Raw genomic sequence first — 5,561 nt, forward strand, 5'->3', positions numbered from 1 at the left:
GATATCATAAATTTTGCAGTTAAATGGATGTAACTATAAAATATCATCATGAGTGAAGTAACCCATACCCAAACATACATGCACAGTATGTAATCACTGATACATGGATATTAGGCATAAACACAAGATACCCTTGATACACCTCACAGACCCAAAAAAGTTAAACAAGAAGAAAACCCAAAATGAGAATGTTTGAATCTCACTTAGAAGAGGGAATAAAATAGTCATAGGAGGCATATGGAGGGAGAGAACTTGGTGGGAGAGGGGGAGAATGGGGGAGGAGGTCAAGATCAGGTGTTAGAAGAGACAAGCAAGAGAGCCAGAGGGCTAGGAAAGTGAATGGCACCTGCCCTAGGTGGGGGCTGGGAGGTATGGGTCAGGGTGGGGAATGAGAGTGGGAGTGGGAGGAATCTCTAGGAAGTCCCAGAGACATGGAATGGGGGAGGCTTAGCCAAGATGCCTAACAGTGAGGACATGGAATTTGAAGAGGCCACCTCCTGTAGCCAGGCAGGACTCTTAGTGGAGGAATAAGGATATCAACCTACCCTCAAAACTTGGGACACAAAATTTGACCTGTCTAATAAAAATGCAGGGACAAAAATGAAGCAGAAACTGAAGAAATGATCAACCAATAACTAGCCCAACTTGAGAGCCATCCCATGGGCAAGCACCAATCTCTGAAGCTATTACTGATACTCTGTTATGCTTGCAAACAGGAGCCTAGAATAGTTGTCCTATGAGAGGCTCTACCCAGCAGTTGGCGGAAACAGATGCAAACTGTCAAACATTGGATGGAGGTCAAGGACTCTTATGGAAGAGTTGGGAAAAGGATTGAAGGCCCTGAGCGGGATAGTAACTCTACAAGAAGACCAACAGAGCCAATTAACCTGGCTCCCTGGGAACCCTCACAAACTGAGCCACCAACCAAAGAGCATACTAGGGCTGGACTGAGGGTCCCCCAGCACATATGTAGCAGAAAGGCAGCTCAGTCTCCATATAGGTCGTCCAACAACTGGAGTGGAGGCTCTCCCTAAATCCATAGCCTGACTTCAAAATGTTTCCCAACAGGGCTGCCTCGTCTGGCCTCAGTGGGAGAGGATATGTGCTTAGTCCTGCTGTGGCTTAATGTACTCACATGGGTGAATTTCAAACAGGGGGCATCCTCTTCTCTGAGAAGAAGGGGAGGGAAAAATGGAGGAAGGGGTACAAGGGTGGGACTGGAAGGAGTGGAAAAAGGAGGGCTGTGTTCAGGCTGTAAAGTAAATAAATAAACAAGCTAATGAAGAAAAAGAAAATTTAAAAAGAATTCTTTGATTATGTATATACTCCATTTTTAATTGGGTTTTGATTGTTTCTTGATGACTAGTAGATAGAGAAAGAGAGAGAGAGATAGACAGACAGATGATCGATAGATAATAGATAATATTGATATATATATCATCATAAATATATTATTATATTAAATATAATCATGATATTAAATATAATATCATAAATATTATAACATGTATATATATTTGAGAATATACATGAAATTGGTAGGAATCCTTTCCCATTCTGTAGGCTAACACTTTGTCATAATGATGGTGTCTTTTGCCTTACAGAAGCTTTTAAGTTTCATGAGGTCCCATTTATTAACCGTTGATCTTAGTGACTGAAATCTTCTATTTCATTCAATATCTTAAAGATTTTTAGTACGAATCTTTTACTTGATTGGTTAGGGTCACATCAGATATATTCCTAAGGCTTTGTGAAAGATGTTCTCCTGATGTCTTTCTCAGTCTGTTTATTATTTTTATATAGGTGTTCAAAGCCAGCCTGTTCTACACAAAGAGAGTTTCAGAATATCTAGACCCACACAGTGAAACCATGTCTCAAACACACACACACACAAAGAGAGAAAGAGAGAGAGACAGAGACAGAGATGGAGAAAGAAAAACAGAGACAGACAGACACAGAGAGAGAAAGACAGAGAGACAAAGAAAAACAGAGACAGACACACACACAGAGAGAGAGAGAGAGAGAGAGAGAGAGAGAGAGAGAGAGAGAGAGAGAGAGAGAGAATATTTTGTGTGTGCTTCACCTGGGTTTTTTCTCCTTCCTCTATTCCTATTATTCTTAGATTTGACCTTTCCACAGTGTCCCAGATTTCCTGGATGTTTTGTGCCAGTGGTTTCTAAGTTTTAACATGGCCACACTGGCTTGTTTTGGGACCATTTTCTTAGAATATCTTTTTCTAGTCTTTTACCTTGAAATATTATCTATCCTTGGTGTTAAAGAGTGTTTCTAGAATGCAGCAGAATGATTGGCCCTGTTTTCACATCCATTCTGTTAGTCTGTGTCCTTTTTTCTTAGGGAATTGAGATTATTAATGTTGGGAATTATCAAGTTCTTTTTATTGATTCCTGTCATTTGTTGTAATGTGGTTTTCTTTTTCCGTTTTTCACCTTCTTTAACTTATTGGTGTGAAATTATTTATCCTTTGTGAGCTTTTTTAGTGTAGTAAATATCTTCAGTTGAAATATTTTTTCTAAGCCCTATAGAGCTGGATTTGTAAGTAAATGTTGCTTAAATTGAGTATTATTGTGGAATATCTTTCTTTCTCCATCTACTCTAACTGATATTTTTTCTGGGTAGAGTAGTCTTGATCTGGTGTCTGTGATCTTTTTGAGTTTGTAAAATACCTGCTGCAACTTGATGTCCCAGGGTGGGGTGGTACCCAAGGAGGACTTCCCTTTTTCTGAGGAGAATGGGAGGGGCTAATGGGAGGAGGTACTAGTAAGGATGGGACTGGAAAAACAGGACAGAGGAGAGATGTGATCAGGATATAAGTTAAATAAATAGATTAATTAATGAAAAAAAAATATCTGCACAGGCCCTTCTGAGTATTAAGGTCTTCACTGAGAAATCAGGTGTGACGCTAATAGGTCTGCCTTTATATGTTATTTGTCTTTTCCCCTTGTAGCTTTTAGTAGTCATTCTCTGTTCTGTACATTCAGTGTTTTGATTATATGTGGAGTGGGGAATTTCTTTTCTGGTGCAGTCTATTTGACATTCTGTATGTGTTTTGTACCTTGATGAACATCTCCTTTATTTTAGGGAAATTTTCTTCTATGACTTAGTTGAAAGTATTTTTTGTGACTTTCACCTGTGTTTCTTCTATTTCTATTATTCCTGTTATTTATAGAAATAAATCTTCATTTATTCCTTTCATTGTGTCCCAGGTGTCCTGAATATTTTACTCCTGAAGTGATTTAGATTAGACATAGTCTTTGACCAAGGTATCCATTTCTTCTGTCTTGCTTTCAGTTCTTGAAATTCTCTCTTCCGCATTATGTTTCTATTAGTGAGGCTTACCTCTGAAGTTCTGATCGAGTGCCTAAATGTTTTATTTTGTTTTCCTGCAGTTTAAATTTTCTTTATTAATTTGATTTCCACCTTCATGTCTTGAACAGTGATCTTCATTTCATTAGATTGTTTGTATCTTCATAGGTTTCATTCATGGATGTGTGTGTGTGTGTGTGTGTGTGTGTGTGTGTGTGTATGTATGTGTGTGTGTGTTCTCTTTGAGGTCTTTGAGCATGTGCTTCAGCTATTTTCCATTTCCCAAGGCATATTATAATAACATTGCTGGTTCATAGTGGAGACATATTGTCCTGGCTGTTACTATGATTGCGTTTTTATGCTGTTGTGTATGCATCTGGGCTCAGGATGATTGCAATTCTAGGTGTAGTTATCTGTGCTTGTCTTTGTTTGTATGGATGTCTTATTCCTTGTTGCTCTCTCTGGATCTTAGGAGCACATGGTGGCTATGAGTTGTTCTCATTCATTCTCTCTCTCTCTCTCTCTCTCTCTCTCTCTCTCTCTCTCTCTCTCTCTCTCAATCTAAGAGTATCTTGTCATTACTGGCTGGTTTATCTTTAAAGAAGTCAGAAATTACTGTAGGAGACCAAACTGAAAATCCTGAATGCTAGAAAGGACATCATTGAACTCCGACTGAACCAGCTCAAAATACAAGAACCCAATCACTAATAGACTGTTGGTTCTTGTTCTTTAAATTATGGCCCCCTCTTCCTACAGCCCTCTGCTCTGTGACCACAGTGAGTTGTTGCTTCCATTCTCTATATGTGCTGGAATGTGAACTCCTGTCTTTCCAAACAGATTTAGTCAAGGTATGAATGTTTATTTTATTTATTTGAATATGTTTATGTGTATGTTAGCTGAATATTTTTAAAACATTAACTAGAGACTGTCAGGCCACTTTACTGTCTCTAGTAGTAAAAAAAACTATACTTTGTCTCTAAGAAAATTTCCATCGTTAGAAATAATTTAGTTTTATGTCAGCCAGGACTAAACTGTAGACCATGATAAGCCTCCTGTCTAGGTTGATACATTTTGTATCCTCTGATGCTTCATATAATTTCCTTCTATTAATAACACATACTTATTTCATCTGAAATAACTGATTAAGAGTTAACTGATTATTCTAAGTGCTCATGTTTTTATTCAACTAACCTGAATTAGATACCTTCCAGATCTTGGACCATGTCTTTGGCACATGTAATAGAAGAGAAAAGAGTAGAATGATTTTTCTGAGTTAGCTGGTGTGATGCCTGTTGGTACACATAAGAGCAACCAAATGACAATAAGATTGCAACTGGGGCAAGACAGCTCTTATTTTGAAAGTACAATGTCATGGCTCCCACTATAGACCAAATGAATTAGGGAAAGCTAATTCTAGAGTTGGTAGTAACTAAGATAAATCTGTAGGAAAAAAAAGTGAAGCAGCATAAACTTGAACAAAAGGAGATGAAGAGCTTCATAGCTTTGATTCAACTTGACTGGGAAAGAAAAGGTTTTTCATTAAGAATACATTTGTAAAATAATGAAAGAGGCCTGTACCATATTTAAAAGGGACCTACGATAATAACAAAGTAGAGTGGATTTTTTTAAGTGGGTGTAATAATAATATAAAGCCTGCAAGAACACCAGTCCCAGCAGGAAGAAGAATGAGACAGAAAAGTTTGACAATGGCTTGACTTTCAGTTACTTGAAGACAGATAAGGGTCTCTCTATGGTCCCATCAGTACAAATCAAGTCAACCAAGGTGCAAGTCACCTGAAGAAACAGTCATAAGTCACCACATGCATTTATTTTCCCTACCACAGTCCAGAAAGAAGGACTGAATCAATTCTGAATCCAGGGCTTTGCCTGCATGAATGATAGCAGGTCATTTTCAGTGGGTCAAGTCCAGCATCGCATTTACTCAGCACTGAAATGTAGTTAGAGCACGGGGAGTTGGGTGACTTCCAGAATTATGAAATCAAACATTTGGCATCAAAATTAATCAAATGAACAAATGTCTTCTGAGGTCTTTTCTTACCTCGGGCTTGCATGAAGACAACATTAGGCTATTCAGAGTTTCACCTCATCCCACATGCTTTGTCCCACATGATAAAAATCATTAATATTAGATACATATAAATTTTGTATTCTGGAGCTCATCACTTTAACCCGAAGCCCAATACAAATTGATACCTGGATCATCAGATTTGCTTTGC

This window comes from Arvicanthis niloticus, chromosome 11, assembly GCF_011762505.2.
Source record: "Arvicanthis niloticus isolate mArvNil1 chromosome 11, mArvNil1.pat.X, whole genome shotgun sequence".
Classification (NCBI taxonomy): domain Eukaryota; kingdom Metazoa; phylum Chordata; class Mammalia; order Rodentia; family Muridae; genus Arvicanthis; species Arvicanthis niloticus.